The following is a 12,269-nucleotide window of genomic DNA, read 5'->3' on the forward strand; positions in this document are numbered from 1 at the left end:
CATCCATCACCTCTTGGCTTCAATGTTGTCATGTTTTGTTCTCTATGTTCCCCGGACTGCTAATGGAGTTGCATATCGTATTGCACGTTTTAGCCTTAGTTAGGAGGATCTATCTTTTTGGTTTGACGAGCCACCCCCGTTGTTGTGGGACCGTCTTAATACTTTTGGTGATGTTTGACTCTTCTGTAGTCCAGCATATGTGGTACTCTTCCCTCCTTTGAGGTTGTCTTTGGATTTTCCTCGAAAAGGTTTTAATGAGACCACTTGTATACATAATGTCACATTGTATACTGTTTTCTTGATGTGTTAATAAAATCCAATCTTCTCAATGAAAAAAAAAAAAATAAATTTACTCATTTAAGCTTTGTTTTGTACAACAAAAATCATTTAGTTCACATTTGTAATCTGATTGGATCAAGATGAACTATAATAAAAAGAGAGACCAGAGGGAAAGAAAGAAGATGAACTAGTCTTTAATTCCATATGAGAGGTGTTTTGATGCTAACCAAATTTTTGCCATGCTTTTTGGGAGCCGTATTGATCTTACACATGGGTATCAAATCAATGTAAGGGCATGTTTACGTATCAGTAATGGGTATGGGAGGAAAGGGAATGATTTCCATTCCTGACTTCCCCTGCGTTTACTTGCAATCAGGAATGAAAAAATAAGTGGGCCCCACCTCAAAATCCGTAATCACATTCCCTCAAAACTAGGTATCAGATCGACTAGGGGGGACTAGTCGATACGATTCCCATTCCTGCTTTCTCTTATTAACTTCCAAAAATACCCTTACCACTTTACTATAATTCCAAAATAACTCAAACCCTAAAAAAAATAAAAATACACGCCAGAAGGAGTTCAAACAACTCAAACCCTTAACGTTACAACACAGGTGACTTCTTTTGTGAATTTTATCTCACTTGATCAAAGATTTCTTAGCCAGGTTAGCTTGTCTAGCTTTTGGTTCAGAATAAATTGCTGATAATTTTCTTTGATAACGGATTCCCTCTTACTGATTAATTCAAAACCCCTTTTCCTATAGCTTTTGGTTTTGGGTGAATTTTATATATGTGATGTGGTGAAAATGTGTAGGGCATTTTAGTAATCAAATTAATTTGGATTCTGATTCATGAAAATTAGTAAACAATAACAATGGGAATCAACCCCATTCCTTTACTAATTTCGTATGTTTAGTAAACAGCTTAATGGGAATGATTCTTCCCATACCGATTCAGTAGTTCCCCGATTCCTAAATTATCTGATTCCTTACTTTCTCCATTACTGATACGTAAACATGCCCTAAATGTAGAGTATGTTTGTACCATGGTTTGGGCCTCACTGAGCTTACATGAAGCCCACAAGGAAGCCACAATGGAAGGCCCAACCCTTGCCTATTTAAGTGAACGCTCCCTTCAATTGTAACCTAAGTTGTTATTTTACTCTCATTTACTCTCTCAAAGGCTCTCAAACCTATGTATAATGTGACAACCGTACGGATAAAATATAGTACTCCCTCAAACATTTCCCTTATAAATACTCCATGCTCCATCTTTCATTCCTCGTCAATCACACCCAAGATATTTTTTGCAGTGCGCATACAAGCCAATTTGGGGTTATGTAAGAATTCGTTTGACCTAGTTTTTCTCCTAGGCTTAACCCTAGTCCAACTAATTCCAGCCTACAAAGACTCACCAAAAGGCTACCACAATACCCAAAACCCCCAAAACTCACCACCAGACTACCTTAACTCGCCATTACAAGACAACGGCTACTGGCCACAACACCACGTAATTCCCATAAAAATTCACCACAAGGCTACCACCACAATGCCCAAAACCCCCAAAACTCTCCACCATACTCCTCCAACTCATCATCACAAGGCTACCACAAGTCCCACCACTCTCAAGACTCACCACCACAAAAGTACCACATGTCCCAACACTCTCAAGACTCACCACCACAAAACTACTAAAACCCACCACAACAAAACTACCACAATTCCCACAACTCTCAAGACTCACCACCACAAATCAACCACAATTATCACAACTCTCGACTGTCACAATCACAAAACTACCAAAACTGGCAACCATGAGCCTACCCAAAAAATGCCAACCAAGACTGCCTCAATGCCCACAAGGCCGCTCGAGCGTAGGTGGGTGTTCCGCTCCTGACGTGGGATCCCAACTTAGCAGCCCATGCGCAAAGATACCCCGATTCCCGTATTGGTGACTACAATCTTGTGCACTCCAGTGGACCTTATGGCAAAAACATAGCGACGAGCAGCCGTGACTTGTCAGCCATGGCAGCCGTGAACATGTTTGTATCAAAGAAGTCCAGCTATCATTACAACTCTAACTCATGTGCTCCTGGCAAGGTGTGTGGCCATTATACTCAGGTTGTTTGGCGCAACTCAGTTCGTCTAGGGTGTGCAAAAGCAAGGTACAACAACGGAAGCACCTTCATTGGGTGCAACTATGATCCCCCAGGCAATTATAATGGGAAGAGGCCTTACTAATTAAGCTTTTGAACAAAACCATGCACCAACCATATACTTGTGGAAGAAGTTTCATCCGCCGTTAATTAATAAGAGAGAGGCTTAGGCATGTAATTTAAATCATCTATGAAATATGTCCAAATTATGGTTGAATTAATTTTCATTCAACGAATACTTTTTTTATTTTATACAAGTGATGTAAACCACGTATCCTTTTCGTATAATGTATAAACTGGACTTGGATTGAAGTCAGGGCCTATACCATATCTTCTGAGTTGAGGTGCTCTCCATAGAAGACTTGCACACTTTGAACAAGTATCACTATATGAGCAAACTGGGGTTAGCCCCAGTTGAACTCCCTCCGATGGTTAAGTCAGAAGTGGTTGTAAGGTGGAGAGAATGAATGTAGGGTTTTCAAGGAGAGACAAAGATGTAGGTGAAGGGTATTTATAGGGGGGAGAAGGAGAGACAAAGATATTTTAAGGAGGAGATATTTATCTCCCTTCTCCCATGTGGGACTGGAGTACATTAAATAACCTGTTCTGATGTCCATGCTATCTGACAGAGATTATGTGACAAAGCGACATGTGGCTTTGGATGGGAGGTCTATTAAATGATCCATGTCCATCATCAGTCTGCTCATTCGGAGATTTAAGAGATAGGGCGACACTTGGTTTTGGATGGGAAGTACATTAACTAACCTATCTCAGTGGTCGGGTCGGTGTTTGAATACCTGAGCACTGATTCATACTTTGCCTAGTCAGATTCTGGCTGGAATGCCTGTAAACTTATTAAGTTATAATAACTTGAACACTAACCTTGTTCTGCCATTGAAGCCTTTTGTCAAACACCTGGGAGACAGCTCTTCTCTAAGATCACCGAATGCCTTATTCTCAGATTCCAGATTGGGTGAATCACTTGATGAGATTTTGTGTGTGTCGGCTCTTAGAGGGAGCTGTTCTATTTATATGCATCACTCAAGGAGTCTTGGCCATCAAGAGACTCCTTGAGGTATCCTTATTGCTATAGAACTTTTAATCCTAATTCTCATAGAACTAGAAACCCCTTTAGCCTTGTAATCCATATGGGACACTGACACAGAGGCTGCAGGTCGAGAGTTGTGTTGAGCTCTTGATTAGTCTTGAGTCTTGCAATCCGATAATGAATAGAAGACCAATTCTGAAAGGATTGGGATAATAAATTATCTTACATTCTCCCACTTGGTCAAATATTCATTGTGACTCAAGAGCAATCTCTTAATGGCCAATTTAGAACTCAACCTTCTCAGTTTCTTATCAAGCCACTGTCATTGATATAAACTCATATGGAACTGTCAAAGAACATTGAGCAACCAAACTCAAGTCTTTTACAACCACACATACAAATGTACATCAACACATGCGACTGCCAACTGCGTTAGTATCAAAAACTTGTTGTGATCTACCTTAGTAAACTTAATGATCAAAACAAAACTTAGCTCACCCTTACAAGACTACCAAGGTCTTAATAAACTTGCATGACTCCTTCATGGATACGAAAATGCAAAAACACAAGTGCTAGCAAATTTTGTAGATTCTTCCTTTATCCATATGCCAAAATATTTATAAATTGGAAAAACACAATTTAAGAAAACTTTGAATAGCAATTCAAAATAAAACTGTAAGGACAACTTCGATTGAAACTAATTAAAAGAAAACAGATCTAACTCTGGCTCCCACTGACTCCCACTGACTTAAACATCAAAACTGATCTGCAAACCCATGCTTCTGACATGCCTATGAAAAACATGATTAGGCAAACCTTTGTTCAAAGGGTCTGCAATCATAGAATCTGTCCCAATGTGATCTAGAGTTGTAAAACCATCTCGGATCTTCTCTTTTGCTGACAGAAACTTTAATTGCAGATGTCTCAGACCTGACGATCTCTTATTTCCTTTTGCAAAATAAACTGCAGCACTGTTATCATTCCACAACTGGATTGGTCTCTGTATGGATTCCACAATTCTCAACACTGACATAAAATTCTTAAGCCTTATTGCTATTGAAGTAGCTTCATAAACTGCTAAGAATTCAGCCTGCATAGTTGAGGTTGATACATTTTGTTGTTTTACACTTTTCCATGCCACTGCTCCTCCTGCAAACAAGAATACAACACCTGATGTACACTTCTGAGTATCCAAGCATCCAGCAAAATCTGCATCAGCATATCTTTCCAGTTTTAATTCTTCAACTCTTCGATAAACCAGTTTGTACTCTTTAGTTCTCTGTAAATACCTCAAAACCTTCTTGCCTGCTACCCAATGTTGTTGGCCTGGGTTAGATTGAAACCTTCCAAGAACACTTATGCAGAAAGCAAGGTCTGGCCTTGTACAAACTTGTGCATACATCAAGCTTCCTACAAGTGAAGCATAGGGCTTGTCCTGCATTTCCAGCTTTTCTTGCTCAGTTTTAGGAGATTGATCACAGCTCAGTTTATCACCTTTTGAGAATGGAACATCACAACCTGTGCAGTTTTCCATATTGAATCTTTTGAGTATCCTTTCTATATATCCTTTTTGTGATAGACCAAGTAATCCCCTTTCTCTATCTCTACTAATTTCAATCCCCAATACATAATTTGCTTCACCTAAATCGCTCATCTCAAAATAATTTGACAGCATTCTCTTAGTGTCATGTAATAATGACAAGTTGCTGCTTGCTAAGAGAATGTCATCAACATAAAGGAGCATGAAAATATAATGTCTTCCATGAAATTTGAGATAAATGCATTCATCTAAGGGATTATCAATGAAACCTTGAGACTTCACAACTTCATCAAACTTCAAATACCACTGCCTTGAAGCTTGTTTTAAACCATATATTGATTTTTGCAACTTGCAAACCAAATCTTCTTCCCCTTTTTGAATGAAACCATCCGGTTGTTTCATATAAATTTCTTCAATAAGGTTTCCATTCAAAAATGCAGTCTTAACGTCCATTTGATGGAGATGTAAATCGAAATGTACTAATGCCATTATCACCCTTAAAGAATCTTTAGTTGAAACAGGTGAGAATGTTTCATTGTAATCCACTCCCTCTTGTTGTGTGAACCCTTTTGCTACCAAACGTGCCTTATATCTGTCTATTTGTCCCTTTGAGTTTCTTTTGGTCTTGTAAACCCATTTGCATCCTATTGGTTTACATCCTTGAGGCAATGCTACAAGCTTCCATACACCATTTTCACTCATTGACTGAAGCTCAGACTCCATTGCTTCCATCCATTTTTCACATTCTTCACTTTGCACAGCCTGTTTAAAAGACACAGGATCTTCTGTGGTGTTGATGTCATGTTCTGATCTTGCAGGTAGACATAATAGTCGTTTGATAAAGCAGGTCTCTTAGTTCTTTGTGACCTTCTCAGTTCTGAGTTGTAAGGCTGCTGCTCTTGTTGATCTATCTGCATATTTTCTGCTGCAGTTGGTTGAGCTTCAGTTATTTGATTCTCTTCTAAATTTCTTTCATCATGAACTGGTGAGATTTGCTTGTCACTCGAATCAGTGAATGGCAAGACTGTTGTTTCTCTTATCAAATCTTCTTTTCCTGTAAATTCCTCATCTTCCAAATTTTCATCAAAATCAAAATTTTCATCAGTGCCTTGCTCACTTTCATCCTCAATGAAAATTGCTCTTTGTGTTTCCATAAACCTTGTGGTATTGTTGGGACAGTAAAACCTGTACCCTTTTGTTCTATCTGGATATCCCACGAAAAAGCATGTAACTGTCTTGGAATCTAGTTTCTTTTCTGATGGATTATAGAACTTTGCTTCTGGCTTGCTTCCCCAGACTTTGAGGTGTGAGAGACTTGGTTTTCTGTTGCACCATATCTCATAAGGGATTTTGTTCACACTTTTCGTAGGAGTTCTATTCAGCAAATAGTTTGCTGTTTTCAAAGCCTCCCCCCAGAGAAATTTTGGAAGTTTAGAACAGCACATTAAGCTTCTAATTATTTCAATCAATGTTCTATTTCGTCTTTCTGCCACGCCATTTTGTTGTGGCATACCTGGATTAGTATATTGAGCCACAATTCCTTCTTCTTGTAAAAACTTTGCAAAAGGTCCAGGATTTCTTCCTTTTTCATCAAATCTGCCATAAAACTCACCTCCTCTGTCTGACCTTACCACTTTTATTTTCGAATCCAGCTGGTTCTCTACCTCTGTTTTGTAAACTTTAAACATGTCTAATGCATTGGATTTTTCAGATATTAAGTATACATAACCATATCTTGAAAAATCATCTGTGAAGGTTATGAAATACTTAAAACCATCATGTGTTTTAGTGGGAAAAGGACCACATATGTCAGTATGTATAATTTCCAGCAGTTTCTCACTTCTTGTAGCAACTTTCTTCCTCAAATTAGTTAACTTTCCTTTAACACATTCAATGCAAACGTTGTCTTTGTCATGGTGGTTAAGTGGTGGTAACAGATTTTCTTTGTTTAGCAGATTCATTCTTTCATTCGAGACATGTCCTAGTCTCTTGTGCCAAAGTCTATATGATTCTTCTTTATCTGCTTTCCTTTTAGTGCTTATCAGATTGATGTTTAGATTAGCAGTACTTAGATTTGGTTTCTTGCAATTCAAACGAAACATGCCATCATCTAGAAAACCATTACCAATCATAACTTTATTTCTGAAAATGGAGAATCCAGACTCATCAAACTCAAACTGTAAGTTTGATTTTACAAGCTTACTAACTGAAATAAGATTCCTTTTCATAGAAGGAATATAAACTACATCTACTAACTCCAAAATAAAACCAGACTCCAAAACGATCTTAGCTAATCCAATGTACTCCACCTTGACTCTTTCTCCATTTCCCACGAACACCTTCATCTCAGCCTTGCTTGGCAGCCTCTTTGTTTTGAACCCCTGCAAACAATTAGCCACATGAACTGTTGCACCACTATCCAACCACCATGAATCTGAAGAAATCTCAATTGCATTAGACTCAAAACAAACATTTACTTGACTAGACTTACCTTTAGCCTTCTGTTTATCTAGCCAGCGTTTGTATCTGTCACAATTCCTCTTCATATGACCAAATTTCTTGCAGAAGTAACACTTGAAAACTTCTGGTTCTAGCCCCTTACTTCCCTTTTCTTCCTTGTTTTTCTTCCAAGCAATTTTACCCTTTCCAAAATCCTTTTTGGGTTTGAAGTTGTGAACCATGTTAACTCTTTCTTCAGCCTTATCTTTCTTCATATTTTGTTCTTCCTGCACACAGATGCCTATGAGGTCAGTTACTGTCCATATTTCCTTCTGTGCTACATAGGTGCTTCTAAGGTGCTTGAAAGTGCTTGGTAGAGAATTTATTGCAAAGTGTACCATCATATTTTCATCCACATTGACTTTGAGTGCTTGCAGCTTGTTCCCAATTTCCAGCATATTCAATATGTGTGTTCTTACACACTTCTCCCCATTGTATTTTGCATCAGTAAGTTGTGCCATCAAAGTACCAATTTCAGCTTTCTTGGATTCCTGAAATTTTTCTGCAATAGAATCAATGAACTTCTTGGCATTATCAGATGGTGTGATGCTTCCTCTGACAGATGGTGAAATTGATCTCCTCATGATTAGAATAGCCATCTTGTTGGCTTTAATCCATTTTGCATATTTTGCTTTTGCTTCAGCAGATGCAGTAGCAGCAGGTTCTGCAGGAGCTTCTTCTTCAATGACCATCTCATAATCCAGCAATCCTAGAGCAATTTCCACATCTTCCCTCCATTTGGTGTAGTTGGAGCCAATGAGAGTTTCAATCGAGTTGTGATTAACTGAAAAACACATAGTATATATATATGTGTTTAAAACTGAAAAACCCCAGAATCTTTAAAACATGATCAATTCTCACCTTTAGGTGAAGAAATCAAAACATGTTCATCAACACTAAGACATGAAAATCACATAAGCTTCCTGTACAAGAAAGGTTCCACATCTTTGGACAGAAGAACAATCTTGATAGCCTACATGTTTCATCTCTTATGCTGTTCTGCTGAAAATAATTGCACGATAAATCATTCACATCTTTGGACAGTGAATCATTCATTATGCCTTTATTTTCAACACAAGTTTGATCATAAAACTTTGAATGTACAGATCTTGTTGTGTCTGAGTTGCTTTGGCTTGCTCAGAGCACAGCAAGAACTATACAAACTTTGATCAATTTCTGTTTTGTCACAGCAAGGTGTTAACTTTAACTCTTGCTGTAACAAGTTTCTTTAACCTTGAAAACTTTAATTATCCTTCAATTTTCAAGTTCTAAAAGCTGCAACAAAATTGGTTAGGTAGAAGATAAAATAACTTATGCTCTGATACCACATGTAAACTTATTAAGTTATAATAACTTGAACACTAACCTTGTTCTGCCATTGAAGCCTTTTGTCAAACACCTGGGAGACAGCTCTTCTCTAAGATCACCGAATGCCTTATTCTCAGATTCCAGATGGGGTGAATCACTTGATGAGATTTTGTGTGTGTCGGCTCTTAGAGGGAGCTGTTCTATTTATATGCATCACTCAAGGAGTCTTGCCCATCAAGAGACTCCTTGAGGTATCCTTATTGCTATAGAACTTTTAATCCTAATTCTCATAGAACTAGAAACCCCTTTAGCCTTGTAATCCATATGGGACACTGACACATAGGCTGCAGGTTGAGAGTTGTGTTGAGCTCTTGATTAGTCTTGAGTCTTGCAATCCGATAATGAATAGAAGACCAATTCTGAAAGGATTGGGATAATAAATTATCTTACAATGCCTTTATCAACACCCGGGGCATCATATCTGATTGACTCGGTACACAAGTAGCCCATCCATTGAAGGAAATTGAAACTTAGATCCATGCTTAACATAACTCATTACCTCATTCTCCTTCACTGTTTGGGTTATTAACAGGCCCAGTTCTAGCCCTAGGACGGGCAGCGGGGAGGCTATAATCAAGAGTTTAAAGTAAGGGGACTATTTGAGGAGGCCAATCTGACCATCAAAATATTTAAAATGTTTAAGTCCCATTATTTCTTTACATTTGTTGATGGTGAGATTGACCTCCTCAAATAGTCTCCTCACTTTAAACTCCTCATTATAGCCTGTCCCGGACGGATAGAGCGACAATCCATAACCCAAGTAACTTATATTGGCCCAATTGTTTTATTTTATTTAGAAAATGTTGTTTGTAAAGAGCCCCATTCTTATAAAAATTAATATTTTTTTCCATAATAAATTTTAAGAGGCCTGATTCATTTATGATTTTACTAATTCTTATAAAATGTTTATAAATAAAAAAATAAAAAAAACCTCAAGGCCCATAATTCATCTAAATAACAAAAGTTATTTTTTTTTTACATATACTTTGAAAATGAGAAACGAGTATCTACAAAGGGGAATGCTAGCAACCTTCTCCTTTGGACCTTCTCCCTTTTTTGCTTCACATGTGTCATTCTCCTTACACTTAAAACAATGTCATTAATATATTATACAAGTTAACTTTTGCTTTCCAAATTTACCCTTATTAAATGTATTCAATTTATCCAAAAAAAATTCACAACTTTCTTACCATCTTATTATTATTTTTTTAAATGTCAATTATTTTTTTAAAGAAAATGTCTGCTTTTTTCAAAAAAGAGGAAATGTCCATTTTTTTTTAATCACAAATGAAATTTTTTTTTTTCTATCTAAACCCTTTTTGTTTTTTTTAAAAAAATAAATAAAACCAAACATTTCCTCTTAAAAGTAGATATTTTCTTTTTAAAAAAAATAATTGACGTTAGAAAAAATTTAATAAGATGGTAAGAAAGTTGTGAAATTTTTTTGGATAAATTGAATACATTTAATAAGGGTAAACTTGAAAAACAAAAGTTAGCTTGTATAATATATTAATGACATTGTTTTAAGTATAAGGATAATGACACATGTCAAGCAAAAAAGGGAGAAGGTCCAAAGAAGAATGTTAGAGAGAAGGTTGCTCCAAAGAAGAAGGTTAGAGAGAAGGTTACTAGCATTCCTCATCTACAAAAAGGCACACATTAATTTTCGCCCCAAGCTTTCTGAAAAGTAGGACCCCGCCCTGGTAATTAGTCATCATCAACTATGGATCTACCACGTATACCATTCTTGGGCTGGCCAAAATGTTTTAATCCCCAGTAAGACGTTTGTTTAAGCTACCTAATTTCTTTGCTGCACTTCTATTGGAATCACATTGAGCTATAAATCAAATTGATTAGAAAAAGTAGAATATAATTACTTTCAAAATAAAATCTAAGCCTTGTAAACAAAATTCTTCTGATCATTAATCAAGTGACAAAAGTATTAAGAATATGTCAACAACATGGAAGGTCAAACAGAGAATGCCTCGTAGGCTATTGGTAAGAGGTATCTAATTTGGCAAGCTCATGGCTTGGTATCTATATGTTTCTTCTTCTTTCTTTTTCCTTTTTGTGGGAGTTTATCAAGTCCGAATCTACTTGGGCCACATTACGCGCATCTAATGGGTTATAGCTTCTCCACGTCACAGTTTAACAGAGATCTTGACTAAAACACAGACGAAGGTATGAAAGTTGTGGGGAAAATAAACGTTAGATATAAAGTGAGATAAAAATAACTTTAGATATAGTAAAAGCTGAAATTTGGTAAACTTCTAAGTAATAAAGTGAAACTTGCCCTAACATATAAATATGAAATGCCCCAAAAATAAGTTGATTGTGAACTTTAATTTATTTCTTTTATTAAAGGAACATTGTTCGCACTCCATTGTAGTTTCTTGGCAAAAAAAAAAAAAAACACCACTGTAGTTTTAAACGGTCACGCCTTGATCCAAAAATAAGGAATATTCTCAAATTAAAGTGTGAGTCATACCATATGTAATAACCCAAAACAAAATATCTAAAAAGAAATAAAATATCTAAAAAGTAGGATTAATATCTTCTAGCAAAAAGATAATTTTGCCATCGCATTATTTAATAGGGAAAAAGTTGACTTTTTGATCGGAAAAGAATTTGGCAATTCCGCTTACGCCATTGCGTATAGCACGGCGAAACGAGTCCGTAGACACGGAGTAGACCCGAATCGGACTTGTAACGAAGAAAATACGATCAAAATACCGCGAAGGGCAAAATGGTAATTTGGTCAAAAAGTCAGATTTTTAGACTTGAATTCTGGCCGAAACTTCGGCCGCCGTGATCTACTGTTTCTGGTCACTTTTTGGGGTATGTCCAAGAACAAAAGTGACTCCAAATGGGGTGTTTTACATAGAATAGGAGTTTGGAGTCCTGGTTCCGAGATTTTTCGACCACCAGAAATCGCTTAAGACACCCAAATCTGCCCGCGCGTGCTGGGGCGCGTGGGTGAGGGTGGTGAAATAATTCTGTACAGTTTTGTGACCCTCGTGTCGTCACGAGGGCGTAGGATTTCACGGATCTCGATTCGGAGTCCGTTTGAGCCCCGAACGGATTTTTCATATCGCGCAATCCTTGGGTGCAGTGTCGTCAAATCATTGGATCACACTGAATTTTGGATATGTCGGTCTACTTGATTTCAGGATCGTGTAGGATTCGACGGATTGTGAATCGGAGTCCCGGATACTCCGAAATCGCGAACCCTGGGGCTAGGGTTTGGATTTTAAGCGATACCGCGATTTCGGCTAATCCGACCGTCCGTTTCGGACCAAACTCGCGGAATATGGTTCCTTATCTATCAGGAACCTTCAGAGAAGCCCAGATTGGCCATTGGAGACCATGAACCCACGGGG

At 37.5% G+C, this 12,269-nt stretch overlaps 1 pseudogene; it reads left to right on the forward strand.

Moving 5' to 3' along the window:
- LOC18768955 overlaps nt 1-2,519 on the forward strand; it is a 7,549-nt pseudogene extending 5,030 nt beyond the window's left edge.

The sequence above is a fragment of the Prunus persica genome, chromosome G8 (assembly GCF_000346465.2).
Source record: "Prunus persica cultivar Lovell chromosome G8, Prunus_persica_NCBIv2, whole genome shotgun sequence".
NCBI lineage: Eukaryota > Viridiplantae > Streptophyta > Magnoliopsida > Rosales > Rosaceae > Prunus > Prunus persica.